Source organism: Ischnura elegans, chromosome 7, assembly GCF_921293095.1.
Source record: "Ischnura elegans chromosome 7, ioIscEleg1.1, whole genome shotgun sequence".
Classification (NCBI taxonomy): Eukaryota; Metazoa; Arthropoda; class Insecta; order Odonata; family Coenagrionidae; genus Ischnura; species Ischnura elegans.
The window spans coordinates 97,934,824-97,960,166 of record NC_060252.1 but is presented as its reverse complement, the minus strand read 5'-3'; positions in this window follow the sequence as shown (position 1 = coordinate 97,960,166).

Sequence of the window (25,343 nt, the reverse complement as noted above, 5' to 3'; positions counted from 1 at the left end):
TATTTAGTCCAGTCATCCGTGCCAATCTTTTTTCTACCTGCAGAACAGGTTTTAAATCGCAGAAGGAGTAAAAGATACTTATCTTCGGTAAAAGTCTTTTGATTCTTTTTCAGATTACAACGCTTGTAACTGCGCTCAGTTTTTGCAACAATGGGTTAGTGCCGCCTCATTTTACGGCTATCTTGATGGCGCATTGGAGACAATTATCATTCCGGAACAATCTCTCCTTTTGACACGACGGGCCGCTCGCTTCAATTTCGTGCCCTCGTCGATCGTTATCCTCCACGAGGCAATTTCGTCACAAGACCACCCGCTGTGGGTTCTGATATTCCACACCCTTGTCGTCCCCTCTTCACAATTCGTCCAAAGAAAATATTTTAATTTATAGCTTCTTGCCAATACCAACTAATCTCTTTTGATGGAACTACTTACACGAACAAGTAAATATTCAAAACAATCATTTACAAAAAAACACAAGTCCATTTGGAAAAGTTTTGAAACCAACCGCCACTTGTGCATATCGTCAAGGCTACCTAAGCCATATTTGTAAATTAAAATTTGCTATAAATTTCTTAACAAATACTTTTATTTCACTACATGACCGGTTTCAACACATATTGTACTCGTATTATCACCGGAAAAATCTACATCTTCATAATAACCTGCGAGCTACCTCCAGGGTGTTAGGCAGGGGGTGATCAATCACCAGGATGCAGCAATGCTAACGCTGCCGTTATAATCTCTTATTGATCGTGGTATAAAAAAAGCCAATCTTAATCTGTCTGTTGTACAGTCAACCTTTCTTATTTTATTTATATGATCTGCTCTTCCGCAGTATGTTGGCATTAGTAGTGTTTTCCTTAGTATGTTGTCAAGAAAATGCCGGGCCTGAAGTGATGCTGAGGTGTTTGTGGAAAATTTCCATTAACTTTAAATGTACTAAAGTATTGGAATTCCACCAGATTAAGCCCGAAACAAATCTCTATACCAAAGGTATCAGCTTGACTTATCGTCAAAAGAAATAATTAATCTCGCGACTGAGATTAAAGCCACTGAGTGCGTCCACCTGGTAATTGATAACAAATGTCGTACGACAATGACATATCGTATGCTACATCTGCTGTGTGTCGGTGGCTAGTTACCCTTTACCAAATATCCATGAGGTTGCTTGCAGAGTATTATATACGCATAGATGAAAATTTTAATCAGTAACTCTTGTTAAGTTCGTATTCATCCCGATACGGGCCCAAATACTTTCGTATGTTGCGGATGGATGGTGAGACCTAACCCTTTCTACATGTATGCACGTGTCTCCTTCAATTACTCTGGAAATGCGCAATAATACACTAGTTCCTTGCACATCTGTAACTTCATTCCTTTTTTCGTGCCAGGCGCAATTTCATGAGTAATAAAAAGGTGATGCAATACGCACCGAAGCAGTAGAACAACATCCGGGCTGAAAAGCCCAATCAATGAAAGCGTGCATGCGTGAATGCACGTGCCACTGTGGTAGCACCTTAACTATACTTGGTATACATATTTAGGAGAAACACTGAACCCCGGGGTTACATCCTACACGTAGCTAGCAGAAAATCATGTAGATGTAGAAGCATCGTTCATGGACAGAAGTAGTCCATAAAAATCGAATGGAAATATAAATCTACTTACATCTTCATATTACCCTAAAAGCCACCTAAAGAGGTGAAATAAGATTGTATGCTTTCCCGGCGATTAACATGGGTAAACTTTTCTCGGCGTTTCCAGATCCGACTCGGGGTTCATCGTCATGGCTGCTGAATGTCGTTATCGTTGGCTAAAGGTCTAATGTTGGAGTCTTAAATGCGGTGGGAATTCCGAGAAAAATTTATCCACCTTAAGAGGTGTTTGGCAGGGAGTGAACCATGGACAACGTACACCAGAGGATTAAAATTCACTTCCACGAACAAGTTCTACGCAACGTGCACGCTACATGTGACACATAAGCTATGGGATTAATATAAATGCTTCTTACGAAGGTAATCAGGCTATGAAGCTAGAAAATGCAAAACATACCATTAGGTATTGTAGATTCCGGTTAATTGGGACCTATCGGGACTTGTGCACTTTGCCCCAATCAAGTAGCTGCCCCAATTAGGCGAACTATACAGTATATGGGCATAAATAAACGTTGAAATGATAGAAAGAAGACTAAAGAATGTTTATAATGCAACATAAGTTTATTAAACTATTAATTTGATTAATAAATCAACGAGATTAGTTAATTTATTATCATTTTTAAGAATTATAAAAATTTAGTTAAAAATACTTTTCACAGCCTCGGGCGACGCTGAATGAATGTCTTTTACTAATTGTTAAGTCTTATTAAAGAAAAGTCCTATCCTGTTGCTGATAGTATAACAACAAGAGCTTTCAAAATAGGGCAACAATAGGAACATTTGTGAAAAATAAGAGTAAATCGAAGGGAGAAAATATAAAAAAATAGTATTCTGAAAACAAAAAAATTTTAATTTCGTCGCGAGTATAGAGTCTATGTCGCCGACTCATGGCCCAATAAAGCGGCATGCTGTACCAAATAAGCGGAGAATACTCTGGGATATTCCTCTCTTGGGTTCTGTTCTTCAAGATCTGCCCCAATTAAGCGGCTGCCCCAAGTAACCGGTGGACTCATTTAACGGAATCTACTGTATTAAAAGAGTGCGATGTAACAATATGCAGTTCAGCTCATGCTATTCTTTGACATTCAAAAACCATCTAAGGGTCCGAGATGTGATGAGTTATTTTTTGTACTCTCCAGCAGTTGGAATGAAAATCGGAAGCGCTTAATTACCCACGCTTAGCCGTCAACTTACTCATCGTATTTCTTCAATCTCACACCCACACAAAACTCGCTACGGAGAGCGAAGACTTTTTTCTCTGAACGCTCAATACCGGTGGTCTTCGTGGACTTTTGATCCAGATAACCGAATACACGCTTGAGGCGAACAAGGCGTCGGACTATAAATAGTTGACATTCTCTAGACACGATGACACGATAGCAACGCGTGACCTGTGAGTTGAACTATGAGGATGTTTCCAACTGGACCACACGCATAAGGCATTAATGAATGATGGACGAGATTTCGTCTGAGAATTGGTCTTAAAATTATATCGATAAACTCGTGTCGAAGCAATTTATTAAGTGACTAATAAATCAAAAAGGCTTTGAGAGAATATTATTTAATAAACACCATTTAGGGCGAAATATTTCTGATAGATGACGTTAGATAGCCCTATAATCAGTCACATGAAAAAGCAATCCTGGAATGTGGTGTACCGCCCTTCAAAATTAAATACAGATTTGTTCGAATTCTCGAGTAACTGAACACATTTTCGGTAGTTTCACTAGTTACTAAACAATAGAGACTTGGATGTAGGCACGGTAAATGGTAAGTACCCACCGCTCTGATCATTCATGATGATCGATAAAAGACTGACGAGTGATTCTCGAAGGTCGATCAATTGTGTTAAATATTATAAGACACGGTCTCAGGCGTTACTTTGTGGATATCATTTGTGGATTATAACAAAATGGCTTCGACCCAAATTTGATCGATAAACTTATCGAAAGATGTAACAAAAAACAAGCCATGAATCTTATAACTTCCTTTCAAGTTAATACTGAAAATCCTTCACGCTGGTGCAAGCTACCTTTCATACCCCATGTATCATACAAATTGTGTAATGTTATTCATAATGTAAAAGTGTCATTTTATAATCCTGTGACAGTGGGTAAAGCCCTTTTTAATGCAAAAGACAAGTATGACGATCTACAAAAAAGTGGTGTTTATCAGTTGAAGTGTGATACCTGTGAGATTAAATATATTGGACAAACTGGGAGAAACTTTAACGTGAGAATGAAAGAACATCGACGATGTTTATTTAAATAATGACGAATCCTCTGGAATAGCAAGACATTTGTGTGACGAGTACCATTGGTGTAATTTTGAACCCAGGATTTTACATTGTATTGACAAGGGGAGAAAAATGGACTTTTTGGAACAGTTTGACATTGTGAATTGCCCCACTAAACTTTGTAATGACCATATGTTCCCCTCCCAGTCACCTTTACTTAACGACACACTACCACCGTCCTACGACCCTAAACCTTGATTCCCCCATGTCTTTTAAACCTTTTGAGAACCCCTCCCCCTTTATCCCCCCCATTTTGTTCCTTGTCGTTTATCCCATGCAAGCCAGCCCAAGGCTTCCCCCACTCCTTTCTTCAAAAATCGGCTTTACCCGCCATCAATGTTCCTTCACCCCGCCCCCCCTTTTTTGATCCCTCCCCTTCCACCCACGTTTACCTATTTAAGAGCGTGCCACCCATCTAATTGTACCTGATGATAACACTAAGTGTTGAAACCGGTCGTACGATTTAAAATAAAGTGTGGAATAAGTCATAGTTATTTTATTTCATTCAACATCAACGTGTTAAATATTATTTACTGGTTAGTGTAACTTTCTACTCTCAAAGACAATAATTGGTAATGAACATTAATTAAAATGCTAAGGAACAACTGTAACCGAGCCAAAAAAATATATATTCTGTACCCTACCTACTATCTCTTATGTATGGAATAAAGCAGAACAAGTTGTAGTTCTCGTAGAAAGCCATTGGTCGCCGTTACCGAATATCTCCAAGTATTGTGTTCATTGTATGGGTAAGAAAGAAAGCAATCCTTGAAAACTTTCCTATGGTGTTAGCTTCTCAGTAACAGTGAAACGTAGCAGAACACTGCAGCGAGAAATCAATAAATCTATCACGCATTCCAAGCATGGTCATTCAAAGTAAGGATGGAGTGGGAGAAAAGATTGCCCGAAAAGATTCATTTTTAAAACGTGAATTAACTTAATTTAAGTTAAATGGATTTATATAGCTAATCACATTTTTATCTCCCCTAAAGATATTTATACTAGAAAATACGTATCGTTTTTATGTTCCTCCTCGCCAGTAAACTGATATATCTCTGCTTCATACTCCCCTATTCCATCTTACTATCTCGCAACGCTCCCTTTTTTTACCGGCCATCGTTCTAGTTTAACTCCCTGGCTTCAAAATATCCTTCCCTGGACCTCTTTCCCTAGACCACTATTTTCAAATCCTCCAAGAAATGCCACCTGAACAATTCGCCATTGTCTAGCCCATAATCCCCCTTATTATGTTTGAGGCGAACAAGGCCTAGAACTGTTAATAGTTGACATTTTCTAGACTCGATGGCACAGTAGCAATGCGTGAGTTGAACTATAAGAATGTGTCCAACTGGACCACACGCAAATGGCATTAATGAATGATGGACGCGAATTCGTCTGAAAATTAGTCTACATCTACATAATACCCTGCGAGCCACCCCTAGGGTGTTTGGCAGGGGGTGATCAATCACCAGCATGCAGCATGCAATTGGACTCCCACATGCACACCACACAGTACAAAAAACGTCCCGTATACTAACAAATTATACTACTATATGCTGTTAGAAATAAAAACAAAATTAAAAAACATGCATTAAGTTTTACATAGGTTAGTTGGCTACACCACAAGTCATGAAATCTATTTATGAATTCTATCGCTGCCGTTATAATCTCTTATCGATCGCGGAAAAAAGACATTCTGAATCTGTCCGTTCTACAATCTATCTCTCTTATTTAATTTATATGATCTGATCTTCCGTAGTATGTTGGCGTCCATAAGATATGGTTAACCTCGTCAGAAAAGACACTGCTTTTGAATTTATCTAAAAGGTTTAGTTTATTTTTCAATCTACGGTCCGACAGAGATTCCCATCCGAGTTTATCTAATTGGTCAGTTACACTAACAAGACTATCGTAACGACCTTTCACATACCTGGCAGCTCTTCTTTGCACGCGTTCTAACTCTGTTATTAAGCCTTTTTCATGAGGGTCCCAAACACTGGCAGCGTATTCTGAATCTGGTCTAACGAGGGAAAAGTAGCTAATTTCTCTCACTTTGTCGTCGCATTATATCAATAAACTCGTGTCGGAGCAAATTAAAAAGAGCCAAAATATTGTATCTAAACATTTTTTATCCTCTTTTCTATTTTTTAATGTATTGTATTCTCTTTAAATTGTTATTTGTATATTGTGGTTAGTTAATGTAAAATTCGTTCCGTTTGCGCCGTTTTTGGTGGTGAAATATTTATAATACATAATTAAATAAAAATAAAATATAACAGAGCTTAGTTCGAGGAAACCTTTACCCTCACCTTACCATCCCAACCTCCGGGATGAAACACAGAGTGAGTGAGTCAGTGCTAGTACTTCAATAAACCGGCTTAAAGACTTATTACCCCGCTTATTAAAAGGTGAAAGAAAAAAGCTACCTGACTCTAGTGAGGCCTCACTTAGTATATGCTGCAAGCGTATGGGACCCTTACGAAGTAGGACTAATAGTTGAAATCAATCGAGTACAGCGCAGGGTGGCCAGTTTTGTGATGAGTTGTTACGACAATAAGTGCAGCGTTTCCAGTATGTTACACGAGTTAGGATGGGAATCTTTACTGGAGCGTAGGTCGAAGTATAGGCTTAACTTACTTAGGAAATTCGAAGAAGATATTTTCACAGACGACGTGAATCATATTCTTCGTTTACCATCGTACCATAATAGACGTGATCATGAGAATAAAATAAAAGAAATAGACTGCAAAACACAGAGATTTAAAATTTCATTCTTCCCTCGTACTGTTAAGGATAGCAACGTTGTCTCAATTGATAGGATTAATGGCGTCGCTCGCTAGGATCACACATTGCATATTTTTTTCATAGTTCTAACCTTGCATGTATTTGCTCTAGGAATCACTAACCATTAGCAAGTTTTTTTAGGAATAAGCATTTGTATTTTGCTAGTATGCGTAATATTTCTATGACCGTGCGGTGTGCATGTGGCGGTTCTCTTGCATGCTGCATGTTGGTGATTTGTCACCCCCTCCCAAGCACCCTAGAGGTGGCTCGCAGGGTATTATGTAGATGTAGATGTAGATTACGTAATAACTCTCTGTTTCATATTCCCCTATTCCATCGTACTATCTCTCAACGCTCCCTTTTCTACCGAACATCATCCTTGTTAAATATATAATGTCTTGAGGAAAGCGCACTAATTGTAAGCGATAATATATGTATGTGGCCGATCGAGGAGAACGGACAAAAATAACACTTAGAAAAATGTGTTTCTGTGTTTTTCTAAGTGTTATTTTTGTCCGTTCTTGTTGAATATTGTATTTAAACATTTTTTATCTCCTTTTATATTTTTTATGCATTGTATACTCTTTAAATTGTTATTTATTTATATAGGGTAGCTAATGTGAAATCCGTTCCGTTTGCGCCGTTTATGGTGGTGAAATAATTATAATAATTAAATAAAAATAAATAAATCATAATAGAGCTTAGTTCGGGGTAAGCTTTACCCTCACCTAACCATCCCAATCGTGTGACTCTGAACAATAACAAGCTCCGTGGCATCAAGGATGTAATAGCAGCGTGGCCCTCCTCTTCCCATAGCAATCGTAGAGAGGAGGTAGTACCTACTCACACGGTTGAGGATAGGGCACAGCCCTTATCCCCTGCGTATCTCTTTATTGAAGAGAAAGAACCTCCCCAATGTGATGATTGTAGGTGCCCGTTAAATATTAGGCATATCCTGATAGATTGGGTCAAGTACCGTGACGCGCGAAGACGGATTAATCTAGGGGGAGACCTAGATGCCTTTTTAGGAGACCACCCTACCAACTTAAATTATGCATTTCAGTTCCTCAAAGATATAAATATTTTTAATAAAATCTGATTATACTCACTCTTCGTAAGAAGACACCATATGCAGTGGCTCTCTTTTTACATAAGTTTTGGAAATAATTGACACAGTAGTGGTGTGAAATGACGTACCCTATAATGCCTATAATGCACCCTAAATTTAAATACTACTACTACCACCATCCCAATCTCCGGGTTGAAATACAGATTGAGTGAGTCAGTGCTAGTCTTACAATAAAACGGCTTAAACACTTATTACCCTCCCTGTAGTTCACCCTCACCGTCGACTCCTAGACAGAGCACTGAGGGTGATGCGCAGGAGGAGAAAGCTAATGCAGGCTAGGGTTCAACGAACGTGAGGAAGGATGAGGTCGGGCGGGGAAGAGTCTCGCTGGTGGCCATGGGAGGGGGTGAATATACGGAGTCACAACTCCCCCGGTCCCACCCCTTCCCCTCCGCCCCTTGATACGGGCTACCGGCCTACTCCTTCCGCCTCCAGAGTACACGACCTCTACTCTCGTCACAGCAGCGCCCCCGCCTCCCGCCCCCCGCCGTCCCCATCACGTCAGTCAATCAACCATCTCCTCCTCCTGCCCCTCGAACACAGCGGGCTGACGTCAGCAAGAGTTGTTCATAGAGGTGCTATACAGCGGAAGCTACATTATTTATTCATTGCCAAGCCAAGCCAAGCGGAGTTTTCTTAAGGAGTGTTGATCCGAGCTCCCAGCCAATCAGCTGTCTTCTAAGGGTTTCTGCGATTGGGTGGTTTCTTATACTGTAGTTGACTTCTCTCTTGATGTTTCTGACAGAGCATTGCGGGGGTTTGGTGGGTAAGGGAATATGGGAAGGGTTTAGGGCATATTTGGGTGTTTTGTGCTTGGATCTGGTAGGAATTACGTAATCCCATAGATTCTTAAGTATTTATTCATTGTGTTTAACGTGCATCCAACGTGTAAATGTAATTACAGGATCATGGGTGCAGCTAGGAATTAAGTTGCAGGGGGGGTTTTAGGCGCAACTAATACTGGGGAGTCTGGGGGTATGGAATACCCTCCAAGGGTAGCGGGAGGGGAGGGGGCCCTCCCCCAGAAAAGTTTGAGGTAAATGATTCAAAATGGTGAGTTTTACGCCCTTCTGAGGGATATTTTATTATTTTTTTACATTATTCTAAAAGTAATATTTATCCAATTAAGTAAAATCGACTAAACTTTAAAATTTCTTTGAGCTCTTGGGGGGGTGGTTTATCCCCCAAAACCCCCCATTCGCTGCGCCACTGTATAGGATGAACAGTTATACCGAAACAAATACAAATTCTGTATGTATTAGAGTCAGACTGGTTATGTACATAATATTATATTAATTGACAAGTTCATTTGGCAAAAAAATTTCCTTCAATGCTCAAATAAATTCAGGTCTTCAATTAGTGTATTAAAGTAATAACAAATTTTGTTTGAAGGGGCATTTTTAAAATAGTCATTGTTAACATTCATAAGTTAAAAAGTCCCTCACTTTGTACCTTACTTTGCTATTTGGAACATCATACATTTTCTACTAGTCAGACCACTACTTTCACCTTGATCTATAATGTCGTGCAAAAAAAAAAACAATAAATCTTTTTGTAATCTCCTTACGCATAGTTTTTGAAACTCAAATATTTATATTGAGCAGTCAAACTCTACGGAATTATCAAGTGCAGAGTAGGCATTGTATCAGAAGTAATACATGTACCATTGAAACATTTTTTGTACTATCTCAATCATATCAATGTATTTTTTGTAAACCGATTCCAAATCACGGTAAAGTATTCCAATTTGCTCATAACTATAGAAAAATAAAAAATATTAGGACACGTTCATTCTTGAAGTGCTTAAAAATACGACCTAAAAAACCTAATTACTTATGTGCAGATATTGTAATATATGATATATGATTCGTAAAAGTCATATTACAATGACAATCCAATTCTGTCATATTACAATTACAATTGTAAGTCTTATTGAAATCTTCTCGACCACTTGCTATATCTCAAGCAATGTATGTTAACAAAGAAATATACCTAAATTCCAGCTATTTACGAAATAAGTTAAATCGCTGATAAGTATTCTTCTTATCAGCGATCTTACTCTTCTTAAGGAGCTTCATTATCTTTTTATAGTTAATAGGGGACATTCGAAAGGATCATATAGCGTTAAAAACGCAAGACCCAGTACAAAAATTGTTTTGCAGTTGCAAAGTGGCTGCCTATTTCCACGTGAGGTCGGCGGTGCACATCACAATCCAGTTTTTATCAACTACCCCGCGCCAATTACGAGCGACGATGTCTCTTGAAATAGGGTGGTTTCCTATTATTTTTTATTGCCTAAATCGAAAGATTATTACTCCTGGAGTGCGTATTTCACGCTATTAGATTTTTAAATGACGATTTCTATTTTTCGCGATTAAATGAAAAGTGAAAATTTTCAAGCGCGCGAAAACGCGACGGCTAAGTATGAATACGGGGAAAACTCGGTGTTACGTCGTTCTGCTTCCCGCTACCGCTAGTGAGGTGACCTTGGGGCGAGGCTTAGAGCGCTGACACATCGCAGGATGCTAGCAGGTAGCAGATTACCCTGCTAGCAGGTAGCGCTTGGCTTAAATAAGGATTATTAATACCTTATCAAACGAAGAAAACTTTCCGACCTTAGCCAGTTTTAATAGGTGTTTATTACGGGATGTTTCCCTGAGCTCTGTGCTTCATGCATGCATTGGTAATCTCAAACGATGTAAAACTCCTATCTACTCGTATGGAAACAAGGCCCCTGTGACGTCACGTGGAGTGGCATCGCATGGGCGCCAATCTGGCCTTTTTCAAATGAGGATAAAATTGACCATTGTCATTCGTCTAAACCGGTATTTCTAAAACCAAATACTTTGTATATTATGAATACACTAATGGTGGGTGCAATCAATGCCTTTCGTTTTCTTTGATGAAGGAAACTACCCTACTAGGTACGGTTGTCCTTGATCTAAGGTACGAAGTGATAGGCCTATCGCATTCAGATAGATCTTGATGAGGTATCCTTATTCATGGTTCATGCCAGTCAGGGGAAAGTTGCGAAAATAAGCATCGGTTGTAATAGAAGGATTTAGGGGGGGCACGGGGTAATGGGGCACCCCTCCCTCCGCCCAGGACGCTTCAAAAACCGAGAAAATTTTTAATACGGTTATCATTACGTTCGTTTTATTTTGTATATTTCGGAGAGTCAGTCATTTGATTTAATATATATAACTTTCGAATCAAAATAAAGAGAATAGTTTCCATGGTAATTATTGTATTTTGTTTTCAATCTCAAATATGAGATGAGCTGTCAGACCAATATGCCCACCAAAAAAAATCCTGTGTCCGCCCCTGTCGGTTGTGCAAGTCAGGGACTTGTTCGGGAAATTACGTTATGCTCAGGCAAAAAATCTGAAGGCGCGTAAAAATATAAAAAGTTTGGTTGACTATCTGAACCATTTTTGCGTTAGAGTGGCGAGGTAGGCATGTCTTTGCTGTCTTGACTTTTAGGCTTAAAGGACATGGAGAAATGCTAATCGAAGCTTAATATTAGCACATCTTAAATATGTGTGGAAAATTATTGTGGCTGTTTCCATCCTGGTAGTAGGTACATAGATATACCTTGCCACATTTTTCCTTAAATCCTTACATGTGATGTTCTACTATTGATATGAAATTAGCGAAATTTAAAAACAGTCGACAGAAAATTGAGAGAAATGCAAAGAAATCGAGGTTGGAAAGTTTGTTATAACCCTTTTATTTGAATATGGCAGTTATCCTCATGAGATCGTTATGTGAATGCAGGAAACGGATGAGGTTAACCAAATGATCTTGCGCTGCATTTGCAAAGTTTAAATATATTTGTTTAGCTATGAATACGATGTTAGTTAAAAAATCGTTGAAGATAAACAAAAAAATACTGTAGAAGTGATGCTTTCTCTTAACCAGATAATCATTTGATGGCCTTGATTTTTAGCATAAGCTATTGCAAGCCACTGTGATCGATGCAACAACTGAATGTCTATTTCCCTTCTATGCACACATTAGGGAGTGTCAGGAAGGGTAGACGATGGGAGGTAACCGTGAAATGACAGGTGATTATCAGTGAAATTTCGTATTCTTAGTCAACACAGTGTAAATTAATGTCTGCATATAGGAAAAATATAAGCCAACGATGTTTTAATTTTCCTGAATTGGTATTGATGGCGTAAAAATGTCTTATTTGCGTCACTTATTGAGGAGACACCTAAATCGCGACTTTAAAACTGTTATTCCTCTATTTTTTTGCCTTTCTTTACAAACTTTACGCAGGCAGTCGATTAAGCCTGGCACGCTTCTAACATCTACACCGCATAAAATTTTTCTTCGCTCGATTTGAAGAGGCGAGCGCATTCCCCGAAATTAAAATCATGTGTCGGATTGCCTCGTTCACATTACGATCGTCCGAGCGATCGTCCTAACGATAGTTGGCCGAACTAGCCGTTTGAATGCATGTCCTGACAATAGTTGACGTAGTTCTGAACGTTGCCACTTTACGATGGTTAGGCTCCGGGAGGCCGGAAACGGAAGCTACATGAGAAAGACGAGAGGTTCGTGAAGCTCTTTTCGCTCTATTTTTTTCATGGATTTGTCCAAGGAAGGAAGAATCTGGGTGGAACAAAAATTATTCTGTAAATACACGTTGAACACAGTGATATCTTGACCCTGCATACCCCAACAGCTTTGCTAACCGTCAATTTCTCGTTCACTTTAGATGTCAGCACTAGAGGGCATCACAAGTTTTCACCATCGTCGTGTGAATGCAATATTGTTCCGACGATTGCAGGAACAATCGTAATCTGAACGAGGCAAAAGCCCTAAGACGAGCTGCGCCACTGGCAACCGCGGAGGTTTAGTCCACCCTACAGCCATCTCTCGCGCATTTGGTGAACTAGGGTGCCCCGACGCGTTCGCTCGGTGGAGTCCGTTGGAGGTTGGAAGGATTTGAACTTGGATGGAGCAAAGAGCCAAGTTGTCTGTGCCAGCCACGAGGGGGAGGCCGCTCCTTATCTCCCTCCCCCACCTACTCACCCCTTCCACAAGCGCTCGGCAACCCAGATGGATCTTCCAAGCGCGTACAAGGCGGCGATTGTTGCCGCTACAACGTACAGCACGAACACTACGACAATTTCGTAGGCCAAGATAAGGCATAGTAATTAAGGATGATACAATGCAGGGTGTTTCTTCGTTATTATCTCCGGTCTGCAACATTGTGGTTAATTCGTAACGAAACATAACTTGACTTAATTTCATTGCGAATTTTAGAAGGTAAAGCTCGAGAATATTTCTGAAATTTAGGGAAATCTACATTTATATGATAATCTGCGGGTCGAACTAAGATATTTGGCAGTCATAGTCATCATAATAACTTATTTATTTATTTAATCCGTGCCACCAAATTACCAAATACACTTGCGGTGGTCAATGCACGTGCTTATTCAACATTCAGCGGGCAGGATTGAATGATGAAACTACTCAATATTCATTAAATTAATTTTTAATTCCACGTTTAAGGTCCAGCACAAATTGCTTCCGAGTTCTTAGACTCTCCTTGATGCAACTGCAGCATGACTAATGATGGTGAATACAGTTCGAATAGGAGCCGTTGAACTTCATAGCGGCAACTGTCTTCAAACAGTAGAAATGACTAATTAGCGTTTGCCAACGATAATTGATAAGACATCCGTCGTATCTGATTGTGTTCGCTGCAGTTCCACGCTGGAGGACAACTGTAGGCTGGGGTTTTCGTGATAATGCCAATCGTAGTTGCTTTTAGGCCTTTCGTGGTTTTATCGAATAATGCTGCCGTAGAATAGCCCGCCGTAAAAAACTGCTACATCCACGAGTTATAAAGCTTAATGCAGAGGAGTGCCGCCGACTCCATGGGGCCTGAGGGAGCCCGAGCCCCCTCAAAAATTCGTTATGGGTGTGAGGAAAAAATGCTTCAGGCTTGTCGATTTTCCCCGGGGTGTCCAGATATCGATATTAGAGTTTTCAGGGTTCTAATTTTGATCATATGACTCTTCTAAAAACTTAAAACTAACTACTTACTTATAAAATTTCCTGGGGCAAGATCCCCGGTTTGGGCCCCCCAATATTTTTTGTAAGTCGGCGTCCCTGAAGCAGAGGCAACTTATCAGAGTACTTATTTAAATAAAAGCGGGTAGCACTTTTCCACAATATTTTAATGAGTACGACACGTTTCGGCTCTGTGAGCCGCTCTGGCCCTCATCTACATCTACATAATACCCTGCGAGCCACATCTAGGATGTTTCTCCATCGATCACCAGCTTGCAGCATGCAATTGGACTTCCACATGGGCACCGCATGGTCAAAAAAAACGTCACGTATACTAACAAATTATACTACCATACGCTGCTAGAAACAATAATAAAATTAAGAAACATGCATCAAGTTTTACATAGGTTAGCAGGCTACACTACAAGGCATGCAATCTATTTATGAGTTCTATCGCTGCCGTTACAATCTCTTGTTGATAGTGGAAACAAAGACATACTGAATCTGTCTGTTCTACAATCTACCTCTCTTATTTTATTTATATGATCTGATCTTCCGTAGTACGTTGGCGTCCGTAAGATATGGTTAACTTCGTTAGAACAGACACTGATCTTGAATTTATCTAATAGGTTTAGTCTATTTTTCAATCTACGGTCCCCAATCGACGGTGTTCCAAGACTTCCATAAGGCACAAGCTTAGACGCGTCATAGCACCAGCAGCCCCCACCACTACCACTCCCCATATTGCATGGCGATGGATTGGGACGTTCTGGCCAGAGCCCCACGGCTACAAAAGCGAACTTCTCGCGCTATTTTTACGTGTTTTTCCTGCATTTTCGATGTATGCGATTGAAAAAAAAAACACTTTGGTTAATTTGATGTATATTTATAATTTAAGTATTTAATTTTTTTCCTTTTTCAAATCTTTGGAAGGGGTGTCGTCCGAGAGACCTTATGGGCAAGCCGCCAGTGGTCTGGGTTAACATCTACCCTCTCCAATTCAAAACAGCGCACAGTGGGCTAGAATCGAAAAAAGCTGGCCAAAACCTCAAAATCGATTTTTTTGAGCTAGGAAGTTGAAACTTCGCATACACATTCTCAAATAAATTGTGCATAACTACCCAGATTATTTTGGTCCTGTGTTTTCACTTTAACAATATATGTGAGGTCAAAGTTGAGCAAATTTAGCGAAAAACGACCACCCTCGATTTTTTTCTGAAAATTGCCGACTTTATCCTCGTGCAGTGGTTTTATAAATAGTTTTATTGACAAAACTGTTATACCATCTTAATTGACACTTCTTATTCTTTCATTTGAAAGGTTTTTAAAGATTTTGTATCATCAATAACCATAGATACATAACAAAATGGCGGAGCCTGTTTTCAACCCATTTTTTTACATAAACGTAGAAAAAAAGTAGACATTGTCACCGGCTTACACTAAGTAACTTATATCATGTCATTCTTTGAAGCTTCTACATTGTGAATCTAAAGTGAAACCTTGCACCAATTTGCAACCCCGAATTTTAAATCGTTTTTTCGAACGCACGGACGACTCCGGTTCTGGCCGGCGGCGGCGGAGAGTACGGCGACGCGGCAAGCGGGTGGATGCAATATGGTCTCATTCACTTTTATGTGTGGATAACAGATATATTAGTGACAGAAAATAATCACCAGAAAGTAAAATTTATAAATATTGCTACGAATGACTCTCATTATGCAATCGCTGGGCACTGCAAGAGGTGCACTGAAAGGTGCATTCTTTGAGTGCATTCCATGGAGAATGGACTTAAATCGCGTTCTTAAAGTGGGGAAACGGACTCTTTTACTAACTAATAAACTTTTTAAAAATAACAGTTAATATATTCCTTAAACGTGATGGAAAATGGCTCAATACAGTACTTGATTTTGCCGAATTTTGCCAAATCAAGCACTGTCTTGGTGCTTGAAGAGTTCATTATTCTTATTTAGTTTATATTCTTGATTTAAAGCAATTAATAACTATTCCTTATGCAGCACAATTTACATGTTGCTCTAGTTTAGCCAGTGCAGATGGCCGTCAATTCATGTTTTCAGGGTTGTATCGAAAGAACGAATAGGAGGAAAAAGAAAGCAAAAGGAAGATACAGTGACCATCCTCGGAGGCAAGAAGAACTCTTGCCAAGTGGATAAAATGCAACCCCGAATATTATGTTATGTCAGATTAAGAGGCCCTCTCAATAAGTAATTGTGTCCATGCAGCTTACCAAATTTCGGTGCAAGAATCTTCGAAAATCTGAAATGCCAGGGATATAATATTAACCCCAGCGATGAGAGAGTGACGCGAGCATATGATTTCATTTACCCGAGTGAAATTATTGTAGCAGAGATTATATAAGAAGTTTCCAAAAATGGTTCTGTTCTCTTACTGCGACTCGAATCTTAACGTGCATTTCCACAGATCCTAGTTTCGCGTCGCATATAAAGTGCACTTTAATTTGCAAACACGGCTTTGATAGCAGTGAGGATATGCGAAATATAATTGCACGTGGGAACGAGGGCCTATGTCTCATGAATTATTGCTCGTGAGCACCTTTGTGCCTTCTTGTTTAGGTAAAAAATGCTGTTCGTTAGGCGAAGCATGAAACAGGCACGAGTATTCAAAAGTCATCACAATTATTCTAGATTTCCTCTCCAAATAATTTAATTTTCTCTCTCTCTCACTGACGCTTTAAATACAATTATGGTATGTCACCAACCGTGCATAAGGTCTTCATTCAAGGAGCTGATATTGCAACAGAGTCCATTCTTAATGGCGACAACTGACAGGGGAAGCAATATAGGCACGATATAAGGACGTGAGAAAGTTCCGTGAACGGTTGACTAGAAAAATGGCACGAGTGGCCACAAATAGGGATTTATTTCGAAGACAACTCCTAATGTCATAACTGATAATGACAAAAATTATGCCAATTAAACTGGAGGAAACACACAGCTTACCGAACAATGTAATGGATCTGTTTTTGAAAAAGGAAAACAATGCTTTAGCTCAGACAGTGAAAGTGATAAAAACTCGTCAGATAGTGAATGAAAAACAGTAACCTTTTATTGCTGACAGTGCTAATTGCAGTATGTTAGTTGGGAAAAGCGTAAATTGTGTTGCTTTTGTTTATGTTATGTTTGTATGGTAAAATATTCCTGAAAAATAACCATTTTGTCAGCAGCGCAGTTCATTAAGAATAATGACGTTGATATATAGGTAAGAGATTTAAATCAATACTTAATATTGAGCATAAGACATAGATTAAAATGAACTGTTATTCTTAGAAAGAATACATTATTCGATGTGAGTAATATGCCTTCCGAAGCTTTTAAAGCTAAAAGGAGTTCAAACCAAAAACAAGTTCGAAGGACTCGGCACTACAACAATACTATAAAACGACCGTTGTCCGAAGGCCTTTAAATATGTATGGCAGGTTAGGAAGTGGAGGCCATGGATCATCGAGGGCTCTTGCCTAGAAATAGAGCTTGTTAGTTAATAAAAGAGTCCGTTTCCCCAGTTTAAGCACGCTATATAAGTCCATTCTCCATGGAATGCACTCAAAGAATGCACCTTTCAGTGCACCTCTTGCAGTGCCCAGCGATTGCATAATGAGAGTCATTCGTAGCAATATTTATAAATTTTACTTTCTGGTGATTATTTTCTGTCACTAATATATCTGTTATCCACACATAAAAGTGAATGAGACCATATTGCATCCACCCGCTTGCCGCGTCGCCGTACTCTCCGCCGCCGCCGGCCAGAACCGGAGTCGTCCGTGCGTTCGAAAAAACGATTTAAAATTCGGGGTTGCAAATTGGTGCAAGGTTTCACTTTAGATTCACAATGTAGAAGCTTCAAAGAATGACATGATATAAGTTACTTAGTGTAAGCCGGTGACAATGTCTACTTTTTTTCTACGTTTATGTAAAAAAATGGGTTGAAAACAGGCTCCGCCATTTTGTTATGTATCTATGGTTATTGATGATACAAAATCTTTAAAAACCTTTCAAATGAAAGAATAAGAAGTGTCAATTAAGATGGTATAACAGTTTTGTCAATAAAACTATTTATAAAACCACTGCACGAGGATAAAGTCGGCAATTTTCAGAAAAAAATCGAGGGTGGTCGTTTTTCGCTAAATTTGCTCAACTTTGACCTCACATATATTGTTAAAGTGAAAACACAGGACCAAAATAATCTGGGTAGTTATGCACAATTTATTTGAGAATGTGTATGCGAAGTTTCAACTTCCTAGCTCAAAAAAATCGATTTTGAGGTTTTGGCCAGCTTTTTTCGATTCTAGCCCACTGTGCAGCGTTTAAATTTATATACTGAGTGAGTGATTTAAGGTGTCACCCTGTTCTTGTAAATCTTGCATCGCAAGAAATTTAGTAAGCACTGTCCCGTGGAAATTTTCCGTTGATCTTACCCTTTGAACCGCCTGTGAAAACAGCCCAGACAAGAAAGGGCGTGTGTTTATTCTGCTATGTTATTATTGGCAGCTTTCTTGAGTACCAGACCTCAGCAGTCACTACAATGAATTCTTATGGATAGCCAGAAAGGGGATGAAAGATAAAGTTTCCTTTGAACTTGATTTGTTTGTTCAAGGCTTATCTGCCGAGAGCCCTACGTCGGTTATTGGGTATTATAGCTGTATCTAGCCTCCAGACCGCCTAGATGGGGTCAATCTTGGTTCACCCAGGCATTGAAAACGACTTAGTTTAAGCAGATACATGATCTCAGCATTGACAGTGTTATGTCAATATGTACGTACAATCTAGAGTAGCCTCCTCTGTATAGCATAATGTTCGACGAAAATTATCTTGTGGAGGGTATTTGGTTTTTTATTCGGCATTCGTTCCCTCCGAATCTTTAGGAATCAATGAAGCTACCGAAGGCTCATTCGATTCGATTGCCGATACCTATTACCTAACATTGCATAACCGCAATGGTAACTATTTTAAATCATAAGAAGCCATTGTTTTGTAAACGCATACAAGCAGTTGAAATATATCTTTCTTAAACTTTGCATGTGACTTGATCATTTTTCATTGCGATAAAAGTAAAGGTAGCTCAAGATATCTTTTCCGCCCCCGCCTTAAGTTTTTTCTGCACACGCTACTGAAATTAGCTCAATAAGGCATCGAAATATTTCTGCTGAGTTTATTTTTGAACAACGAGTTGTCTTGTTTAAAGGAAATTTTGAAGTTTTCATTTGTTCTATCAACGAAATGATTCGCGCAAAAATTAATTCAGAGTAAATATTGCAATGTCTCCTTTAATAAATATTATCAACTTCCACCACATCGTGGCTCATATCTTTAAGATACATTATATTCTGAGTTAGTCTGATAATCCCGATGGATTATCGGCTTCAAAAGAATTGTGAGTTTTTCCCCGATAATTCAATCCAGGGCCAATTGCATAGATAGTTGTTATAGCACTGCTTGTCGCACAAATCTCCCTTTACAATTAATTTGAATACCTACTCGAGAAAAAGAAAGCTCTCATTAAATACATTTTAGAATCAGTAGCTTCTAAATTTTTTATATTGTATTGCTTCGTCATTTTACAAAATATTAACCTGATAAAACAATAGAATTCCATATTTTTTAACTTTTGACTAATTGACTATGGTTATATGTAGTAGTGTTATTATTTTTTCTTGACGAGAAAAACAATTTTTAGAAAGCCAGTGGTAAGTTTTTAAAATTTTTAATTTCATTGGATCGGTACTTATTTTTTTAGGCAATTTCAATTGAAGAAAGATCATAAATATTGTTACGGTTGGATAGTGGAGTCAATGATCGGGTAGGCATTTTTTCGCAGCGAGAAGAATTACGTAGGATAGGAACCGTTGTCGGGCAACTGAAATGACGATATTAGCAGGACGTTTAAGAATTTTCAATTTGGAAAGACATGCAGTGGAGTAGATGTATGTGGTGTTCATCTACATCTACATACAGGGGCGCCGACTTATAAAAAATATTGGGGGGGCCCATACCGCGGGTCTTGCCTCGGGAAATTTTCTAAATTTTAGATGAAAAATAATGAGTTTAAAGTTTTTTTAAAGCCTTTTAGAGGGGTCATATGATCAACATTAGAACCCCGAAAACTCGGCTCTCTATAACTCGACACTTCGGGAAACTCTACAAGCCTGACACATTTTTTGTCTTTGAAAAAAGAAACAAAACATCAACAGCACGGTATTTTGGTAAAAAGCTAATTTCATTTACAGTTATAATTATGCTCATAGACTATTACAGAGCAGTGAATATATAGCTCTGAACAAACTAAAATTATATTTAAATAAATCCTAAACTATCATACAAAGAATAAAACATAAAATATTGCTGTTGCTCAGCAATAGCACTTTAATTAATAAGTGATGTAGGTAATTTAAGTTTACTTTGAAGAAGACTCCGCGGTTCATTTAATTAAAACAATATCTCAACGTTAATCATTTAATACAGATAGCAACGTTTATAAAGTACGCCTAATGCTTTCAGTCAACAAGTATGTAAATAGCGGGTTTTAATTGGGTCTTACACTCTAAAAATACTGAAGTACTTGAAAATAAATAATACAGTGCTATAGTACGAAACATAGATATAATCATAATTTATAAATACTGTACTGACCTAGCACTAACATTTTGAAACTGAAAATGTAACATTCTGTATGTATATATCTGTTTTATAAAGATTTTTAATATTTCTATAAATAACATTATTAGTGCAAGAGTGTATTTAGAAAGGTGCAAATGTCGACCGTCTGACCGGATTACTGTATATGAAGTCGTTGATGACTGGTCGGATATCCAATTCATCCAAAACATCACGGTGGGCATGGAGAACAGCCAAGTTGTTCAATCGCTTCTGTCCCATTGTTGATCGAAGATATGATTTCAGACGTCTAAGGGCGCTAAATGACCGTTCTGCTGTCGCTGTCGTTATTGGAACTACTTGGAGAAACTTAATGCACTTCACTACTTCGCATAACATTTCTCCAACTGCAGGCTCTTGTGTAATGTACTTTCTTACATCACGCATGTTTTTTAAGACCAGCTGTTTTTTATTAGTGATATCGGCTAACATATGCAAGTGTAGGCGCAATCTCTCAATGTCGAGGTCATTTTTGAAAAACTCAGTTGAGTTTACGAAATTTGTTTCCCCTCTGTTCACTAAAAGTAAACACTCTTGTTCAACTGCAATAACCTGCGTGAGTCCAGTGGATGAAAACCGCTCATTAATGCATGATTGCACCGTTTCACAAACTTCAATGTAGATAGCTTTGTAGTAATCCTTTGGAGTTTTGAAAGTGTGCGGTGAGCTGGCTTTGTCGTTTTCATATTTCTTTGTCATAAGTCGATTACGAGGAAGCGAAGGATCATTAACTTGTGAAGGTTTCTCTTCTAAACACAATTCCCAAAAGTGTTCAAAACTATCACGCCTTCCATTCAATATATAAATCAAGCCCTCATATATTTTTCCGAGATCAGCAACACTTAGATCAGGGCATTGAATTTTTTCATTGACATCCTCTACTGGGTTCATTACATGGCAATAAAGACTTAAAAATAAATGAGTCTTAAATTGTAACATTGACTCAAGGTAGCCTGCACATTTGTAACCAGCCTCTGTTTTGTCCTCTGCACTAAATGTTTAAAAAAACTCTAGAAGTTCTTCAAAGTTTTTCACTATTCTCAAAATACTGGAAGCTCGCATTGTCCATCGAGTCGGGCAAAGAGGTCGTAGACCAGGTTGATCGTTGGCGCTGTCACAGCGTATGCTTCTGAAAAGTCCCGTCCTTTTGGTGAATTCCCTTACGGTGTTTATTAAGTCCTTGGCAAAAGCCATAATATCCCTCATACACGTAAGAGCGCGGAGACTGTCTACAACTGCCAAGTTTAAACTGTGAGCAGTGCAGTGCACATAACGTGCTTTTGGTTGTACATCCAAAACTAACTTTTGTAGTCCTTTGAGCCTACCTCTCATATTCGAGGCACCATCATAGCACTGTCCTCTCAAGTTATCCATTGACAAATCAAGACGAGCCAGAACGTCTTTTATTATAATAAATAGAGTCTGTGATTCAGTGTTGGGGATCTCGTATAAGCCAATAAAGTCTTCGTTGATGATTAAGGAATCATCGACAGTACGAATACAAAATGACACTTGTTCGTGAATCGAAGAATCACTTGTTTCGTCAACTATAATAGAATAATCCTCAGTCTTCTTGATTGAAGCCAATACCTTTCTCAACACAGTCTTTCCTAGTAGATCAATGATCTCGTTTTGAATATCGTGGGATGTCCACTTGTACCCCGAATGCCCAAACCAATCTTTTAACTCAGGTACGTCATTCTTTCGGAGTTCCAACAATTGAAAACAATTTGAGTTTACATCTTCGTGCCCTCTAATTGCTATTCCTTGTCGGCATAGAAATTGCACGGTAGTAAAAATTGTCTCAAGAGCAAAACGGCCTTTCGTCATATCACTATCTAACTGTTCATTCAGTTGGGAGACCACACTTCGGTTAGGGATAGAATTTAGTCTCAGAACACCTTCTTTATGCGTAAACGTATTTTCATGAAGACGGAATTTTTCCAAAGCCTTTTTCCAGTTAGAAAAGCCTAGGGAAAGAAATGCATCTTCTTTTTTTGAAGAAAATTGCAATAGATTTTTAGCATCTGCCTCTTTGCAGGTTTTGCAATAAACTTTTATCGGTAGATGCTTCATATTCTAACCATGCATATTTGGTCAACCAAGGCTTCTGAAATGATCTTCCCTTGCCGGATTGTCCAGGTTTCGGCTGTGAGTACTTCTCGCCTGAAGACGATGAAGCAATTGACGACACAATAATTGTCGGAGGTTGACTAACAGTACCATCAACTTCCAAGCGCGCCTTTTTGGTAACAAATTTATCCATTGCAAACTTAATTCACAATACACTAAGAGACTAAAGTAAACAAATAACATATAGCCACATAAAAGAGTCTCCTAAATACTAAAGTCGAAATGCTAAACACGTCTGCACTGAAAGGAAATATCCACACTGAATGACTGCTCCAGCAGGGTGAACTCCATATTGCCGAGGCGTCGTAATGTCTTGAAGTGTCAAGGCACCGCGATGCGGAGGCGCGCAGGGTTTCAGGTGCTTCTGATTTCTGATTCAGTCCTTTTGCAGTCGCCGCGGCCGCAGCGCTGGCCCGCAGGGCTGCAAATTATTATTATGTCTAAATTAAATTATTAATAATGGTCATTATTACCATTATTGGCCATTATTTCTGCTGATTTTGATCATTAAAAGTCATTATAATTCTAAAAAGTCTCTAAAATTCAATTCTATACCGTATTTACTTACAAGTAGGATGAGGATTCTTGTCGCATTTACTCGCCTAAATCGGGGTTGTTATATGAGCGCGAGAGAAGGATTCGCGGCAGACGACTCCAAGCTGCGTATGCTTCGGAAGCGAACGTGTAGATGAGCCCGGTGTGGCGGCAATGTCATCTGATACCCAGGCGCAAATCGACCATTTCTGGTTAGCATCTTTGTTGCACCTTCCACAACAATGTAGTGAGGTGGATTGACCAATCCATCAACCAATGTCTCCCGCATACATTCTGTTTTGGTTGGCCATGAACATAGGCGGATCCAGGGGAGGGGCACGGGGGCACGTGCCCCCCCCCAGACCCTCAAAAATATGCAAGGTTTATAATTCGGTCCCATTATTATTGCGTTCGTTTTGTATTGCGAGATATCCTTGTGACCCCCCCTGAACAAAATCTTGGATATGGCCTTGCTTGTGCCCCTCCCAGAAAGAAATCCTGGATCCGCCCCTGGCCATGAAGGTAATGTAGCCAGGCAGTCAGGTGTTAGATGAGTAGCATTATGGTAGGGGTGAGATTACAAAATGTACGAAAGTAGCGAGCGAATGCTTAACCTCCACAACTAAGTTTTATTGAAGAACAATACAATGTTACAATACGGACAATATCTTACGTTATATGGTTCCAGTCCCTCGTTACGTAAGACCATGTAAGACAATCCTAACCCCCACTCTCCCTCAAAACGTCACCCATAATACTTAGTAGGAGCAAGAAGGTCCAATTTCTTTTTTTCTCTAAAATTCTATATTGCTCTTTTTTCAAAGCCATCTTATGTGTGAGTAACTACGGTAACACAAAGGGTCCAAAACGCCACAAACCTCCCATTATTATCTGGCCGGTTTCAGTAGGGTTTATGTCGTATTTGGTCAATTTGTGATCATTATTGGAGATTATATTATCTAGTTTGTACCCGAAGGTTCACGCACAGGGAAAAATTCAAAGTGTGTCGCAGCCCCGAAACACTATCACGATTCACACCACTTTTTTCAGTTAACCTGTTTAATACCGTAATAATTATTTGTTTTATATCATCACTTAATGTATTTTAAAAGGTTACTATCGTCAAACAAGGAAAATAAAAAATACCAACATATTTTTGTGATTTTACAAAGCATAATATAACTTAATTAATATCTTGAATTATTGGGGGGGATCCGCCCCCCCAAACGAATTATTGAGGGGGCTCGAGCCCCCTCAGGCCCCATGGAGTCGGTGCCTATGTCTACATAATACCCTGCGAGCCAACTCTAGGGTGTTTGGCAGGGGGTGATCAATCACCAGCATGCAGCATGTAATTGGTCTACCACATGCACACCACACGGACCAAAAAACGTCACGCATACTAACAAATTATACTACCATATTCTGTAATGTATGCAAAAAGTAGCTAATTTCTCTCACATTGTCGTCGCACTTTCCTAATATTCTTTGAACGAAACCCATTTTACGATTGCCTTGACCGGTTATTTCCCAAATATATTTATTTCACAATCGATCATTATTGAGTCTAACTCCTAGATATTTCACGCATTCAACTGCCTTTAATTGGGTGCCCCGAATGATATAGCTATGTTAGCCATGTGGTGTTTGGTGAAGTTCCGATGAAACGGTGCAAAAAATTCATTTCGAAGACGATCCGAATCGGGGTCACTTAACTCATTAACACTCGTTAGCACTCCGTTATAGTCAAAAGAGGCTCCGAGAAAATCCATTCCTCCAGCACACACCTCATCCAGGTGGTGTGTTTACCTTAAGCCCCGAATGTTGGTTTATGCGGGTCGAATTGGCGTATTTTTGTCTCTTATTTGGATAACGGTTTCTTTGAGGAACCGCCTATGTAGCTGTGCTCACCTCGACGACTTCATCTCCTCCACACAGTGTGTGAGTGCGCAGACTCATTCTGTTCATCGGGCGAGGTGCAAAGGGGAGGAGCCGTTCATCGTTTTAACGGTAAATTTGTTAAAGCAGGGGCAGCGCCAATATTTCGAATGCAAAGTGGACTGACTCAGCTGCCGTTTTTCCCGATTCCTGTTTCA